This window comes from Lepidochelys kempii, chromosome 6 (genome assembly GCF_965140285.1).
Source record: "Lepidochelys kempii isolate rLepKem1 chromosome 6, rLepKem1.hap1, whole genome shotgun sequence".
Lineage (NCBI taxonomy): Eukaryota > Metazoa > Chordata > Testudines > Cheloniidae > Lepidochelys > Lepidochelys kempii.
The window spans coordinates 42,320,437-42,338,333 of NC_136385.1; the positions used below are offsets into that span (position 1 = coordinate 42,320,437).

Genomic DNA, 17,897 nt, shown 5'->3' on the forward strand with positions numbered 1-17,897 from the left:
AGTTTCTTGAGACTTGACTGTACATTGTGGGAATTTTTTGGTCTTGCTGTGCAGGATTTTTCAATCCCACACAGCACTAGGATGAATTAATTAGCTCAGAGGTTCATAGAGCCAGGAGTGTTACATGATTAAATATTATGGATGCTGAATTAGCTGGTGCTCAGATGAGGGTGCTATTGGCTTAAAGACACACTGGTGTCTCATAGAAAATGGGAAGAAAAATTCTCTTTAGTGAGAACTCTGCATATATGTCATATCTTCTGTGTTTATCTGATCTTTTGCCTGCTCTTTATTATGAGGGCAATTTACATAAAAATAGGATCTATGCCATTTATGAGTTTCTGTGCTCCTGCTGCTTATTCTCTACTTAAAGTTCTCATCCTTTATGGCATTTCACCCCAAAGCACTTTACAGTAATTGCTAATTGATATAGAAAGATCACTTTATCCACCCTTGACATGTAGCCACCTCTGTGGTGAAACGCAGAAGCAGTTTAATAGTGCACAGTAAAACTACATGTCTGTTTAGGACAGGAAGTGAAGAACAACCTATCCAGTTGAAAATGGAGTGGCTATTTACTTATGCAGAAATGAACTGCAGTACCCACATTGGAATTGGGTTAAGTCATTGGGGTTAATATCCTTAGTCTTTAGAAAAGTCATTAGAATCTTAATCCGAGTAAGTGTTCAGAACTGCAGTTGTACATCTCATTTAAAACCTAACATCTCTAGGAGCATAAACAGCGAGCTACACTATTACGTCAGTGAAGACTCAGATCCTACCTGAATCACCAGCTCAATAATCCTTGAGCACCTATGTGTTCCTTATAGGCCTCTTACTGTTGACCTAGTTCTGACCTGCTTACCATGTGAAAACTAACATCACGGAGCAAGTGTATGCCATTGACAGATTCTTTACTCAGACTTGAGTTGTGTAAGATTGCCACTGGGAGAAGAAAGCTAAGAGCAAAACTCGCTTCCCCTCTACATCAGGTGAAGTAACCTGATTTTCACTGTGGTGGAGGTTCTTCAGTCCCAGGGGCATGGGGAACTGGGCTTCTTATTTAGACAAAAACAATGAGGCATCCGGTGGCACCTTAAAGACTAACAGATTTATTTGGGCATAAGCTTTTGTGGGTAAAAAACCCACTTCTTCAGATGCACTTCTTCATGATCCATGTATGGTTTTTTACCCACAAAAGCTTATGCCCAAATAAATCTGTTAGTCTTTAAGATGCCACCGGATTCTTCATTGTTTTTGTGGATACAGACTAACACGGCTACCCCTCTGATACTTATTTAGACAAGTTTCCCAGGTTTGCAGTGTAAACACTATAGAAACAGAATGTGAAGATTCAAGGCTTATAAACTGGCAAGCCCTCAGAGGGGGACTAGGCAAGAGGATGCTCCATCATTCAGAAGTTCATCGGAGAGTCGCTGAGACGTGGGTTAATATTGAGGCATGGGCATATGCAGCCACTGAAGTCTGCAGACAAATCTCCTGTGGTGTGCCCACTAAAAGTTCTCTCTTCTGCCTAGATGGTAGGCTTGGTACCACATTTCACTCAACAGTTGGGTTCGATATCATTTAAGCCTATATCACATATATATTCCTGGGTGACTTCACTTATTTGCAGGGTAACTAAACAGAATGGCACTTAATTTATTTTATAAATTTTATAAATTGATTAACATTATAAAAGAATGACTGTACAAAGTGCTGAGCATCCTGACAATTAAATACAGTAATCATCTAGGAACATAAATACAAATGAATTAACTCCATGAGCCAGCAGTCTTCACTATTCAAAAGGAGATAGTGATTTTCCTCAGCCAGCAGAAAATAAAAATAAAATTCTTCAAAAAAGCCTCTCGCATCCCCCACCTCCCAAATTATACCCAGGAGCATTCTTCCCCGAAAATCATTCAAGCAAATGGCTTTTGCCGTGTGTCTAGAAAGTTTAGTAAATTTGGTCTATTTCATACAAAGCAGGGTGGTGAGCAAGTTTCACAGTCCCAGGGTTCTCACTGAGAATGCCTGCTGGCAGCCTCACACTCTTATAGAGAGGGTAATCCAGCTTCATTACCTCCACTAACTGCAAATGTTTGCCACAGGGAGAGACCCGAACCCAGTTAGACACGTGCCAGGCCATTTAAAGATTTTTAGATGGCCATAATCAACATCTTAAACTCTACCTGGAGACCAATTGGCAGCCAGTGCAGATCCCAGAGCTCCCAACCCTGACAAATAGAAACTCAGGCACAAGTTAAACAACATCTTGTGAGCTACTTCCCAATGCGGGGGACGTCTCCTCTCATACCTGGATGCCTAGACAGAAGGAAGCTGAGACTGCCAGGAAAACTTTGATGCAAAGTAATTACATTTTCTTTTGTTGTTTTCTGAAGAAGTTAAGGAAGATAACCTTAAACCTAAAAAGAAAAGGAGTACTTGTGGCACCTTAGAGACTAACCAATTTATTTGAGCATAAGCTTTCGTGAGCTACAGCTCACTTCATCGGATGCATACTGTGGAAAGTATAGAAGATCTTTTTATACACACAAAGCATGAAAAAAATGGGTGTTTACCACTACAAAAGGTTTTCTCTCCCCCCACCCCACTCTCCTGCTGGTAATAGCTTATCTAAAGTGATCACTATCCTTACAATGTGTATGATAATCAAGGTGGGCCATTTCCAGCACAAATCCAGGGTTAAACAAGAACGTCTGGGGAGGGGGGTAGGAAAAAACAAGGGGAAATAGGTTACCTTGCATAATGACTTAGCCACTCCCAGTCTCTATTCAAGCCTAAGTTAATTGTATCCAATTTGCAAATGAATTCCAATTCAACAGTCTCTCGCTGGAGTCTGGATTTGAAGTTTTTTTGTTGTAATATCGCAACTTTCATGTCTGTAATCGCGTGACCAGAGAGATTGAAGTGTTCTCCGACTGGTTTATGAATGTTATAATTCTTGACATCTGATTTGTGTCCATTTATTCTTTTACGTAGAGACTGTCCAGTTTGACCAATGTACATGGCAGAGGGGCATTGCTGGCACATGATGGCATATATCACATTGGTGGATGTGCAGGTGAACGAGCCTCTGATAATGTGGCTGATGTTATTAGGCCCTGTGATGGTGTCCCCTGAATAGATATGTGGGCACAGTTGGCAACGGGCTTTGTTGCAAGGATAGGTTCCTGGGTTAGTGGTTCTGTTGTGTGGTATGTGGTTGCTGGTGAGTATTTGCTTCAGGTTGGGGGGCTGTCTGTAGGCAAGGACTGGCCTGTCTCCCAAGATTTGTGAGAGTGTTAGGTCATCCTTCAGGATTGGTTGTAGATCCTTAATAATGCGTTGGAGGGGTTTTAGTTGGGGGCTGAAGGTGACGGCTAGTGGCGTTCTGTTATTTTCTTTGTTAGGTCTGTCCCGTAGTAGGTGACTTCTGGGAACTCTTCTGGCTCTATCAATCTGTTTCTTCACTTCCGCAGGTGGGTATTGTAGTTGTAAGAATGCTTGATAGAGATCTTGTAGGTGTTTGTCTCTGTCTGAGGGGTTGGAGCAAATGCGGTTGTATCGCAGAGCTTGGCTGTAGACAATGGATCGTGTGGTGTGGTCAGGGTGAAAGCTGGAGGCATGTAGGTAGGAATAGCGGTCAGTAGGTTTCCGGTACAGGGTGGTGTTTATGTGACCATCGTTTATTAGCACTGTAGTGTCCAGGAAGTGGATCTCTTGTGTGGACTGGACCAGGCTGAGGTTGATGATGGGATGGATATTGTTGAAATCATGGTGGAATTCCTCAAGGGCTTCTTTTCCATGGGTCCAGATGATGAAGATGTCATCAGTATAGTGCAAGTAGAGTAGGGGCGTTAGGGGACGAGAGCTGAGGAAGCGTTGTTCTAAGTCAGCCATACAAATGTTGGCATACTGTGGGGCCATGCGGGTACCCATAGCAGTGCCGCTGATTTGAAGGTATACATTGTCCCCAAATGTAAAATAGTTATGGGTAAGGACAAAGTCACAAAATTCAGCCACCAGGTTAGCTGTGACATGACAGGAGAGTGGGTTTGTGTGGGGGGGAAACCTGGATTTGTGCTGGAAATGGCCCAACTTGATTATCATACGCATTGTAAGGAGAGTGATCATTTTAGATTAGCTATTACCAGCAGGAGAGTGGGGTGGGGGGAGAGAAAACCTTTTGTAGTGGTAAACACCCATTTTTTCATGCTTTGTGTGTATAAAAAGATCTTCTATACTTTCCACAGTATGCATCCGATGAAGTGAGCTGTAGCTCACGAAAGCTTATGCTCAAATAAATTGGTTAGTCTCTAAGGTGCCACAAGTACTCCTTTTCTTTTTGCGAATACAGACTAACACGGCTGTTACTCTGAATCCTTTACCTCAAGTGTTTTTTCCAATGGAGGCAGAAGTTCCAGGACTGATCGTCACCTATTGGGATTCTTCACATGGTTTTTCATCCTATTTTCTTGGTTCAGACTACACATCTGATTGAGGAAATCTCTCAAGTAGCAAGAAGAAACCACTCTGGCAGAAGAAAACTGGGGTATAGTGACCAAAGACACCAGCTTGCTTAACAAAGGATTGGATCTGGCCTCTCACTCAACAAATCAGATCTACATTAGAGGTCAGAAGGCACATAACTAGGTTGGAATTAGAGGTCAATGTATGGTTTCTTCCATGACTGTTTAGTCCAGACCAAGTTTAGGGAGATCTTATTTGATGATTCCAGGCAACAAAGCTGTATGTAGGGAGAACTGGTAGGTCTTTAAGGTCAGACTGCTCAAATATTGGCTCAGGGGCAATGGTCTTGTAAAGAGCAGCAGGAGGATTGGGGAAGTGCAAGGATGAGCCTTAAACTAGTTTTGCACAGGGATCCCTGATCAGTAGTCTGTACAGATTATTTATACCCCCAAGATCAGTCCTGTGGTTTTCATCCATCATTCAAAAGATGTTTTGTTTACGTAAAATATTTTCCTTTGGGAAGATCTAATATCCACCCACCAATGCTATTTTAAAATAAGTATTTTATACTGGAATACTCAGGTTTCAGTATATGATAATTTTGATCCATCCTAGATTTGACTAAAATCCCATTGATTTGACAGTGGTTTATGCAAATATTGTAGTTCTCAGCATGAAAAGCTTAGAAAAGTGATTCAGTTTAAAAGATGTTTGAATTGAGTATTCAGTTTATAGTGGTGTTGCATTATCTGGAAGCAACACAGGGCTTATATTATCTGTGATGAAAAAGTTTTTTTTAGTTTGTTTAAACAGTATGCAAGTTGACAGATCCAGCTACAAGTCATTGATTGGCTAAAAATCTTCCCTGGAAAGCTTGCAGGGATCCAGCCTCTACAGCATCTTAAAATGAAAAACTGACTGTCCCTTAAATAAATGGAAACCCACACTGGAAAGGGAGTGAGTGACTAATGAGGCTAGTGATGGGTCTGTCACCTTTAGGTCATGCATTTATTTCAGTTTGTAATTTACTGGATGTTTGGAGGGCTATGTGAAATAGGTTGGTGGTCCTACTCCATGTCCTAGTGTACAGGTGTCCACATCATGAAAACTACCACCATACTTGGCATTAGTTGGAAGTAATTGGCAGTCTCAACAGACAGAACAAGGACTGAATAAGTGTAGACTGAACTACGCTTATTATATTGGGTGTTTAGGTTGAGGCATATCACATTAGTAAGTCAGTTATACAGGATAAATATTATACTGATGGGCAAGTTAGAAATGCATAAGTAGAAGCTTCTGCTTCTTTTGTCAATGCAATACTGTACCTAATCTGTGCATAAACAATGATCTGAAATCTGTAGTGCTTTCAATGTGACATCTTCCATAATTGCTTTAAATTAACTGATAAAATGAGAAAAGAATAATACTCAGATACATTTTCAAATAAAATATATGCAGTGACTAAGGCAATCATGTATTAGATGTTCTTGGTATGTAAATAACCTTTACTGTAAATTGATGTTTAAGGTGTTTTCATAAGATGCTGCCATATTTTAACATTAAATATTGATATTTAGATGAACATTTTGCTCACATACACAGGTTCTAAAGGCACAGAACATCCTGAACATTTATAGACTTTGGGTTCCCATTGATTTTGTTTAACTCTTTGAAGTGGATGGGTCTGGAGTTTCTGTAGTGTAGCTTTAATTTAGAATATTTTGATGCTAATTGGATCCCATCAAGGTGTGGGCACTTGATGAAAGACCTCCAAAATATAGTTTTACATTAGTCGGTTTTTAGAGCTCTTTAAAAAATATAGGACCTATTTCTCCATTGCACAGTTGATAATACTCCATTGCACAGTATATTCCATTGCACAGTCAGTCCTTAATTAAATATATATAAATGGATCTTTATGGTTGACCAATCTTCACGTTTGCTTCCAATATCACTGACACAATTTTGCATCTGCATTTTATTGCAGTTACAAAATTTGGGGTGCAATTGACTGCATGTACAAAATTGTACCTCCAATACAGAAGGCCAGGTTGATGTTTGATCAGATAGATAGGCTTCTAAATGTGCATCAACAACATAAGAAGCTGCTTTTGAAAACTTGGATCGTAATATAAATACCCCGCTCCCTGTTTCCATCTTTGTAAAATAATGTCTTTTAATGTTTTATGGGATTAAAATGTCATGTTCACAGTCAGCACATGGAGTGTTATTTTGTTTATCCCAGTAATACAATGCTTTTTATCTTGTTCATTTCAAAAAGTGTGTGTTTTATTTTCAGGCCTCCTGGTAGTCAGCAGCAGTGGACAAATGACCAGATTCCACAGGTGAGTTAATCAAAATGGTACTTGTTTAGAACATCAGTAGTTAGTGTTACATCTATTTGGTTTTAGTTTTAGATGTGAGGTACATCATATACAATGACATTTGGAGATCCTTCATTATTATTAGTCAAAAGCTATGGAATTACGTTGGGAGGACTACCACATCACAAATCAATGTGCTTCCAATTGCAATTATCTCTTGGTGCATAATATTTTCTAATATTGTATTTTAATTCTTAACCACTTCATGGTCACATGTACAGTCAGCCACTCATTAATTTATGTTGACTATCGCAGACAACATAGTGGAACTGTAGATGTTTGTTAATATTGTAATTTACTGTATGGAGAAAATTTTTGAAAACAAGTCATTGAGTTACCACAAAAATCAATAACAGTGAAATATCAACCTGTCAGTTTGCATTATTAAATGAATTCATCCTGATTAGTTGTAGTGAGTTCTGTAAAATTATGACTTGCCTCCCAGTGGTACAGTGCCCACTGACTAGACACCAATCAAAACTTCCCTTAGAAATAATCAACTTTCATTAACTAGATCCAGAAGTTCAGAATTGTCAGCTCCTATGTCCTCTGGGTGAAGATCACAGAATGTGGGAATGTGGGACCCCTTTGCAAAAAAAAAAAAAAAAAAAAAAGAAATCCATTATTTTCTCTGCTTTAGTACTCCCCAATCTAGAATGAATCCGCCACCCTTTGAGAAGGTAGGCTCATCTGATAGGACCTTCACTGTGCTATTATAGACTATTACATTTAGAACTCTAATCTTGACTTCTGTGGCTGATAAGGCAGTATTATCAACATGCAGTATTGTCTTCTGAAAATATGGTCCAAGTGTCAGGCTGCTGCTTAAGAGTGGGCGCCTGCCTGGTCAACCATACTTCAAGGGGGCAAGAGACCCTTTCAGTCTTATAAGAGAATGTCCATTTAGGCATGATGGAATTAAGAGGTGGATCTTCCATGGAACTTTAGCCATGGAAATTTGGATTATTTTGAATGACTGCTGATCTGCAGGAACTCAATTTAATATTGAAAATATTTTTTAGAAATGCTGTCTGATGTTTGTCAAGCCATTGTCATTGCTTTTTATTGTTCCTTAGAGCATACTATAGTTTTTGTGCTTTATTGCTATTACATAGTTGTGGTGTTAATCCATGAAAGAATCACCTTTATTTATTTTCCTTGTGTGGAGACATTAATTCTCTAATTGTAATAATGCTATGATGAGAGGTCACCCTGAAGCATGTTTTGCTCTCTTGAACTCAAATATTTTACTAATGTTTCATCGTAGCTGATTCCTCCCCACCCTGAGGGCAGAGAGAACTCCCTGTTTGCTGTAAAATGTTTCATTAGTCACTCTGTGTGTTTGATTGACCTTTGCTTAGTGGTACTGCCTGAAACATATGGAATATATCCCCCTCGCCACTTGCTCTGTGGTTAACATTGTGGTTCAAAATGAAAACCAAAAAAACGTATATTTTAAAAAACAGAAACAGTTCCTGTCTTTCCCCTGCAATTGTCAGTATCTGTTGGAAAGAGTATTGGAGTCGTTTGGACTGGTCTTGCTCAAGTGATTTGCCCTCACTAAAAAAGAGGAAGAGAGGGACACATAATTATGTGCTTCCTAGCCTGAAATTTACCTCTTCCCTCCCCCCCCCCGATCTTTTGTCCATTTTGTTGAAGGCTATGTGACACATGCAACCTTTACAATTTCCATTATATGACTGCTGCAGATTCAAAGTGCATGTAGACTATATTAAGGAAATGACATTTTTTGTGTAAGCTTTATTGTATCAGATTTTATATTTGTTATACACAATTATATAATAAGTGCTAAAAGCTGATGGTATTTCATTACTTGATTGAGATTTATCATCAAACTGAGGTGTCATTTAAACAGCAGAACTGAATTGAATTAAAGTTAAATCAAAGCCTTATGTTGACAAGAAAATTATAAATTCTATCTCTCATAAAATCATCAGTAGATTGAGGAAATAGGATTTTTCTGACTCTTTTGGAGACAGCAGTATCAATTCACTTTGCAAATCATTTGGAAAGAAATATGGAGAAGTTATGAGTCTGATTGATTGATTGATTTTCACAAAGAACTTTTTCCCCTGTAAGGTTGCCAAGAGAAACTGAACATCAGAGTATTTTACCCACCCTGAAAAAACCTGCCATTATCTCTGTGCCCACCACAACTTCTCATCAGGATTCCTATTCATACACTTCCACTCCAACACAACCCTGGATGTGATTTGGGTAGCATGGACGAGCTGGCAAGTGATTACTGGTGGCTTGCATAGATCAAGCTGGACCAAAGGACCTGCCTCTCCTCCTTGTTTCTGGTGACACAATCACAATTAGAGAGGCTAACAACAATTAAATACCTTTGAGAATCTGGGCCTTAGTAATCAGCCAGGATTCTGTGTCTGTCAGTCTTCTCTTTTTAAGTTTATGTATTTCAGAAGTTTAAGTGTGCAATAAAAATTTCTTCTGCATAGATGGTTAGAAACAAAAAAAAGTTTGTCTTGTGCTATTATGATTTTTTTTTAAATCCTTGGTTTAAAATGAAACATTTCATACAATAAGTTCACAATGTGGAATAATTGCTTTGATATTTTATAGGGAAAACTACATAATTTATCTAAAAACAAAACAAACTGCCTAACCTCCATAAAATCTGTTAGTATGTGTGCAAACTTTTTTGGTGTTCTAAAAGTTTATTCACATTGCATTAAATTAATCACCAAATCCCCCACAATAAAGCCTAAATAAATGAGCTCTTCATATCATGAAGCCATGGGCAGGACAGCTCTAATCCTCTTAGAGCTGTTGTTTCAGTCTCTATTTCCATTTCTGTGAATTTCCAAGGCACTGGCTCTGTGTAGGATTGCATCCACTGGTTGGTTCTGCTGGCAGTGGTTTCTGAATATGCTGATGCAAAGCCCATCTCCATAGTGTGCAGGGAGTACTTAAAGCACTCTGATCAGCTGTTTCACTTGCTCATCTCTCCATGCAAGGCCACTGTGGGTTCTGCTACTTGAAAGGCTTTGTACAGGTTTTCTGTCAACAGGTAAATTTAATCCTGAGGCTAGAACATAATCATTCTTTAGACTAGAACAAAGTTCGCGATCAATTCATCAGTGGATTTAAGGCTGTGTCTATGCTAGTCTTTATTCCCTAACATTTATCACCATTTGTTACCACTGAAGGTAGACAGGGCTTCTGTGACCCCAGTAATTTTTACTGCCATGTTTTCTGATTTTTACTCAAATTGGGTTCAGATCTTAGAGTGTTAAAAACAGTGGTAGCTGCTGGTATCCTGTCTACTGGAGTTTCTACAACAAGCTGAACTAGTAGTAGCAACAATGAGAAATCCTAGGGGAGAAGGCTCGTGTAGAAAAAGAAAACTAAGCACCATTGGTTCAGTCTATAATGTATTACCATTGATGTGCCTACTCAGCACAACTCTAAGCAAGTTACTTAGATTTGACTAATATTAATACAAATCAATCTTTTAATATGTTAATGTTTAGTTCCTGAGTTACCGAGTGGGCATTCCTCTTGCTCATATTTTTTTTTTTAATTCTAGAATTAAAGTGCAATTTTTGGAGTAAAATTTATGTGAAATACAAATAATATTCAAGATGAAAATCAAAATGCAAATATTAGATATACTAAAAGTAAATAAAATTCACTCTCAACATACCATGAGCATTCTATGCTTTCCCTTACTATTGTACTGTCGTGGTATGTTAGTGTTTCAGTACAGCTTTAACTGTGAAATTCTTTACATGTAGTGTTTTGTGTCATCCTTAATGTTCTTTTAATCTAACTTTTATTGGCTGAATGTATCTTAGATAAGCACATCCTTAAGCATTAAAATAGAACATGTCCAACGTGACTACAAATGTATGTAACTTGTTAGCAAAAACTGTAAGAATATATGTAGGCCAGAGGGGACTTCCTCATTATGAATTTATTTCTTTTTTTGCAAATAGATAAAATCGTGGGAGGTGTAATTAGATTTTATACTTTTTTTATTCCAGCTAATTTTGTAACTGATATAAAACAAAATGAATTTTGACTTTTTCAAAATCGTATACTTTCATAAAGTTAAAATAGCCTTCAAGAACACATTAGTGCACTGCAAAAATTAAATACGTGCTAAGCAATGTAAGCACATGGCACTTTTAATTTTTCAGTAGCCCAAGGGCACTGTTATCTGGTCTTTTCTGGGAAATCACTCATCATGTAGCTATTGGGGAAAGAGAGAGCTTCAGCTCCTTTTCTGGGAGCAATCCAATGCAGTATGGATATTAATTAAATTTATTAAACAAATAATACAGCCACTCAGGGAAGCAGGGGTCCATCTGCCAGCTCTGCAGATTGATCTCTGCAGAGACGCGAGTTGAATGGTAGTTAAAGCTGAGTTGCAGAGCTCAGCAGATGGGCTCTTGTCTCTAGTGGGGGAGATTTGGTGGCGGTCCAACAGCTTTTTTCCCCCTCCAGGTTTTTGTTCCTTGCAACTGTGATTGAAGAAGCACTTCTCTGTCTTTTCTCAGCCTGAGCCCCCTCCCCCTTTTGTTTATCTGAGCAATGTTTAAGTCTGAGTGATTTGTTAGAGAGGCAAGTCCCGGCTGATCTCATTTTGTGTTTATGATGTAAACCTCAAGCAGAAAATAATTAGGAAAATGTAATCCCATTGACTTTACACCCCACTTGTGTACACTGCTACATCTCAGCCTGGTGCCTTGGGAAAGAAAAAGTTTAGAAGCAGATTTGTATTTAATATTGAAAATTACAGCTTGGTATGCATCTAATTTCTCAAAAATCTTTTTGTCAGAGATTTGTACACACAGTATGACAGCACCATTGCTTACTGCCTTTACATTCAGAATCTAGTTTTATTCTTGGATTTCACTTTATTTTCACTTTCTATTTTCTTTCATATTTTTTAAAAAGTATACATTTTCTGAATTCCAATAACACTCTTTATATAGCAGATGAATACTGATTTAGTGAATTGTTTGCTGTATATGGGCATACCTAGGACCTGTTGTATTGTCTAATACTGATTATGAGAAATATAGTGGGTTCAATACTCTTGTAATTAATTATGCAATTAGGCCCTTTGTTTATTCATATTTGCAGTTTTGGGAGGTCTCTAAACAATCATTGGTGCAACAGGAAAGCCCAAACCATATAAACGTAATTGTTCTGTTACAAGAAATAGCAATCAATAGAGTTAACAGGTTATATATAAGAGGGATCTATTGTTTATCAGGAAAGGGCTACATTCTGCCTTCCTTACTGAAACTTTAACCAGGCAAAACTGCTATTGAAGTCTGTTGGAATTTTGCCCAAAATAAGGCATGAAGGATTTAGCCCCAAAAGTATATGCTTTACAAAGTAAACAAAAGAGGCACTGTTTGGGATGATAGTTGATGTCTCTGTAGTGTTCGTTGTTTCCTCTGCATTGGCTTTTGGCTCAGATCAGCCTTGGTTTACAAATTTCAGTGTTTAACTCAAAACATGAATACTGTTAGGCTTCGGAAGAGAAAATAATTTTGCTTCCATTGTAGGTTACTGTGTGTTGCTAAGGCTGTGTTTTCAGTTTTAGATCATGCTGTCATTAATAATATGAATGCTTCAGTTACTATGGTAAATTGTCAGAATTAGTTGTTTTTTCATTAGTGCCCTGCCAAGGATTATTCTGAACTCTAACACTAAGACACATCACTGCACCACAGCTCTTGATAGTTTGTTAAACTGGCCCAGCTTAATGCATAGGAGAGGCTTTTGCTGAAAAATGTTTGTTTACTGATGTGTAGTAGGTGAACTACCATTTATCTATCTAATTGGTTGGAACTGAGAAACCACAAGGGATCCTTAGTCTGCAGTTGAATTCATAAGCTATTTACCACATTCTCTCCACTGTCTTATACCTGGACTAATTTTGCTATCTGATTTAAACGGCAATCTAGTTGCTCTGGCATCTCAATTTAAGAGGAGATTGGATGTTCTTGAAGTGAAATGCAAATGTTTTATTTTTGCCTTTAAACAAATGTGCTGTTTTTCCTGTTAAATTAAGGGGGGATTTGAAAATTAGTTATGGATCTCGGGGTATATTTTATGATAGGAAAAATATAACATTAAACCTCTATAAATTAGTACAAACTAGTAAAACTAGAGGGGAAAAAAGGCAGAAAGTTAGTGGAGATACTTGACCTGCTTGCTGCATGTTGTTCTGTGTCCTCAGAATGAATCTTTCATATTTTAGGAGCGATGAGACTATACTAGTTAAGCAGTAAATAACTAAATTAATTTTTTCTAGGAGTGTCATTTTGGATTAATATGTGGAAATAGGGTAATAACTTTGGCAAAATTCTATCAGTTCTAAATGGTGAATCTTAACTCCAGTGTTCTGTTCTTCTTACATGTTCAGAGTTTCCATCAGTATAGCTGAGGACTTTCTGAGTGTATAGAGAGCAAAATATCAAATACCTAAATTTTGCTTTTAATAGTACCTGTGCAACTCCATTATTTTAAATGGGCGTTACGCAGGTGTAAGTGAGAGTAGCAATGAATCTGAGATAATCTGTGTGGATCTGAGAGAATTCTGCCTATGGTTTCCTAGCTGTCTACTAACAAGCCCTAATGCAGCACTGGCTACTTCTAAATTCTCTCAAGTTTTCTTTTGTCTATTTTATTCTTTGAAATTTTTCATGCATATTTAGCATTCATGAAAGTGAATGCCCAGATGTGGTCATTGAATGAACAGGTCTTTCCCACAGAGGCTCTCAATGTTCCTCAATGCAAATCTGGAACACTATTAATTATTCAGGTTCTCCTAGAACTCTTCTGAGCAAAAACTGTCAGTTTGTGGCATCTAGACATCACGGTGACATGTGCAATAGATATGTCTAAAAACACAATCTCAATATATGTCCACTGGGGTCTAGAAAAGCCATTCTCTTTACATGTTAATTTTTTTATTTTGAATCTCAGAACATAAGGACTGGGTGGTGATGGGTGAAAGGCTACTACATTTCTCCACTTTTTTTTGTCCATATATAATGTTCAATTTATATATTTATAAGTTGGTGTGAATGTGACCCTAAGAATCCCTCAATGCCAACTGGCAAGGGTCCGAGGTTACAAGAGTATCTGATCTTCGTATGTATATTCTGGTTCACCAGAGAATATCATGTGAGGTCTTAAATGAAAGCCAGGTTTACGCTGGCCATTAATATTGTTGTGAAATGTATTTCCTAAAGTCTGTATCAATGTAGAGTTGACAGGTTTTCTGCCAAACAAAAGATGTTTATTCACCTATCTCTGTCATCATGTAAATTAAGCATTGTAAGCCAATACAATAGAAGCCTCATTTTCATGCAGCATCAACGGATAGGGGTTTGAAGTCAACAGAGGCAGCACACTGAAGAATAAGGTACAGGGTTATCCTGACTGTGGGTACAAACAATGAACTTTGGAGGATATAAGGAGAAAGCAAGGAAGACACCCCTTTATCCTGCATTTAGAAAGTAATGGGGCAGTATGATTACATTTATGAATATGGGTTCACAACCTGCCCTGGTTGAGAAGTTGCAAAGGACATTTGGAGTGGGATAAATTTCGTTAGACAGAAGAAGTTAAGTTTAATCTCTAGAAGGTGTGTTTTGATTTTGTTTTATATGTAACCCTGTTGTTTCCATTATCCTTTCTCACTGTCTCTTGAATCTTGACCCTCTGATGATAAACTTATTGTTGTTTGCACTGTAAATATCTCTCAGTGCTGTGATGTACAACATGCTGGGTGAGGCAGGCTGCACCTCAGCACTTGCTGCCTTTCTCTGACAGTCTGACCCCGAGTCAGGGTGCGTGTCCTTCAGGTTGCAGGCTGTCCTTTATCCATTTCAAAGTTCCTTTGTCCAAAAGTTCCGACCCAAAGATCTCCTGAGATTTTGAGCAGGACTTCTGAGCTTAACCAAACTGGTTTATGCATTTCTCCAGAAGGAATTGGAGATAATCTTCCAAAAGTGGATTCACTATACTGAGCACTTGAGAACCAGGCTGTTGAATTAGAATCATTGATAGGTTCCTGGAAGCCTGGGTAAAGCAACACCCTGGAATTAACCCTTTGGGTTCCATAAAGCCAGCCAGACTACAATACTTATGAATAGTTACACATGATATTCATCAAATTAATACAGATAGCATTCTTCGCAGCCTTTTTTTTCCATTATGAAGATTATGTAGCATTCATATTCATTTACCCTACAAAACACTTTTCTCAATGTGGAGAAATGCTGTGTAAAATTCCTACTTATTTTGAATTTACAGATTTTATTAACCAACTAGAAGAGTTGAGGGAAAGGGTATTCCAACAGTTCATTATATTTAAAATAATATACACCTCTATCCTGATATAACATGGTCCTCAGGAGCCAAAAAATCTTACTGTGTTATAGGTGAAACCGTGTTATATCGAACTTGCTTTGGTCCCCCTGCTCCTTGTCCCCTGATCGCCCCCTCCAGAGGATCCCCCCATCCCTAATCACACCCAGGACCCCACCCCCTGCTCCCTGTCCCCTAACTGCCCCGACCCCTATCCTCACCCCCGCCCCCTGAGAGGCACTCACCGGCAGCGGTGGGAAGCGAAGCAATGTGGCCCCAGCCCACTCCACTCCTCCAGCTCCCAGCTGCGGTGCTCCATTTCCTGCTGCCGGTGAGTGCGGGGAGGTTGGGGAAAGAATGCTTTCCCCAACCCCCCGCACTCGCTGGCAACGGGAAGTGGAGCGCTACGGCTGGGAGCTGGCAGAGTGGAGCAGGCTGGGGCTGGGCTGCTCCTCTTCCGCCGCTCCTGGTGAGTGTGGGGGGAGTCCCTTCCCCCAAACCCCCTCCGCTGAGCGACATGTCTGGGGCCAGGGCGAGGGAAGCAGAGCGGGCTGCTCCCAGACCCCAATAATAACCCTGGCCACTCTGGGCCTGCGGGTCCCCCAAAAGTGATCCCCCACAGCTCCTGCCTTCCAGACCCTGGTGGGGAAGGCCCTGCCCGACTGCCCTGAGACCCTCTGCCCCTTGTCCAAACCCTCGGCCCCGGCCCAGCACCCTTAACATGCTACTCAGAGCAGCGTGTCAGAGCCAGACACGCTGACGCACTGATCCGCCAGAGTGCTGCTTTACCGCGTTTTATCCAAATTTGTGTCGTGTTATATCAGGATAGAGATGTATATTGAACCAATATTTAATTATTTTAACAGCCATGAACCAGGAGAATAATACAGTTCTTCAAGTTTTATAATTAAAAATGTTATATGAAATATTTCTTTTGAATTACTAATTTTGGTTGATGCTATGGGCAAGATATGGATGCTGCTAGACTCTAGGACTCCAGTTGATCAGGCCTTTGGGCATAAGAACATAAGAATGGCCATACTGGGTCAGCCCAAAGGTCCATCCAGCCCAGTATCCTGTCTGCTGACAGTGGCCAATGCCAGGTGCACCAGAGGGAGTGAACCTAACAGGTAATGATCAAGTGATCTGTGTCCTGCCATCCATCTCCACCCTCTGACAAACAGAGGCTAGGGACACCATTCCTTATTCATCCTGGCTAATAGCCATTAATGGATTTAACCTCCATGAATTTATCCAGTTTTCTTTTAAACCCTGTTATAGTCCTAGCCTTCACAACCTCCTCAGGCAAGGAGTTCCACAGGTTGACTTGTGCTGAGTGAAGAAGAACTTCCGTTTATTTGTTTTAAACCTGCTACCCATTAATTTCATTTGGTGGCCCCTTGTTCTTATATTATGGGAACAATAACTTTTCCTTATTCACTTTCTTCACACCACTCATGATTTTATATACCTCTATCATATCCCCCCTTAGTCTCCTCTTTTCCAAGCTGAAAAGTCCTAGCCTCTTCAATCTCTCCTCATATGGGACCCGTTCCAAACCCTTAATCATTTTAGTTGCTCTTCTCTTAACCTTTTCTAATGCCAGTATATCTTTTTTGAGATGAGGAGACCACATCTGTATGCAGTATTCAAGATGTGGGCATACCATGGATTTATATAAGGGCAATAAGATATTCTCCATCTTATTCTCTTTCCTTTTTTTAATGATTCCTAATATCCTGTTTGCTTTTTTGACTGCCGCTGCATACTGCATGGACATCTTCAGAAAACTATCCATGATGACTCCAAGATCTCTTTCCTGATTAGTTGTAGCTAAATTAGCCCCCAACATATTGTATGTATAGTTGGGGTTATTTTTTCCAATGTGCATTACTTTATATTTATCCACATTAAATTTCATTTGCCATTTTGTTGCGCAATTGCTTAGTTTTATGAGATCTTTTTGAAGTTCTTCACAGTCTGCTTTGGTCTTAACTATCTTGAGCAGTTTAGTGTCATCTGCAAACTTTGCCACTTCACTGTTTACCCCTTTCTCCAGATCATTTATGAATAAGTTGAATAGGATTGGTCCTAGGACTGACCCTTGGGAACACCACTAGTTATCCCTCTCCATTCTGAAAATTTACCATTTATTCCTACCCTTTGTTCCCTGGCTTTTAACCAGTTCTCAATCTATGAAAGGATCTTCCCCCTTATCCCATGACAACTTAATTTACGTAAGAGCCTTTGGTGAGGTACCTTGTCTTTGTTGCTACAGTAGAACCTCAGAGTTATGGACACCTCGGGAATGGTGGTTGTCCGTAACTCTGAAATGTTCATAACTCTGAAGAAAGCATAGTTCTGCCTGCAGATCCAGCAACTGAGACTCCAGGCCAGGATTCAGCAGCAGCTGAGCAACCTGATCCAGCTCTGGCATGAGTTTGCGAGTTTATCCCCATCCTCGCTGTGGGGGTGGTGGTGGGGGGGTAAAACCAGTATGTCCCCTTCCAGATGAGGATGGCGTGGGGTGACAGCTGTGGAGACTCTGGTGCTGCTCCTGCTCTGCTGGCTCAGAACCACCTTTCTTGGGCTGGCAGCCCCAGCCTCTTGCTGTAAGTGGCTGCCCCGCGAGTGGGGGTGGGGTGGGGACAGGCA

The 17,897-nt window shown here is 39.6% G+C and overlaps 1 long non-coding RNA gene across 4 annotated transcripts in view; it reads left to right on the top strand.

Moving 5' to 3' along the window:
• The window catches only part of LOC144930653 (uncharacterized), a 115,588-nt gene that overhangs the window by 16,608 nt on the left and 81,083 nt on the right, over positions 1 to 17,897 (top strand). For all 4 annotated transcript variants that reach the window (XR_013635927.1, XR_013635926.1, XR_013635928.1 and 1 more), the window contains exon 4: positions 6,779 to 6,824. This is a non-coding gene — a long non-coding RNA (uncharacterized LOC144930653). The remainder of the gene's footprint in view (positions 1 to 6,778; positions 6,825 to 17,897) is intronic.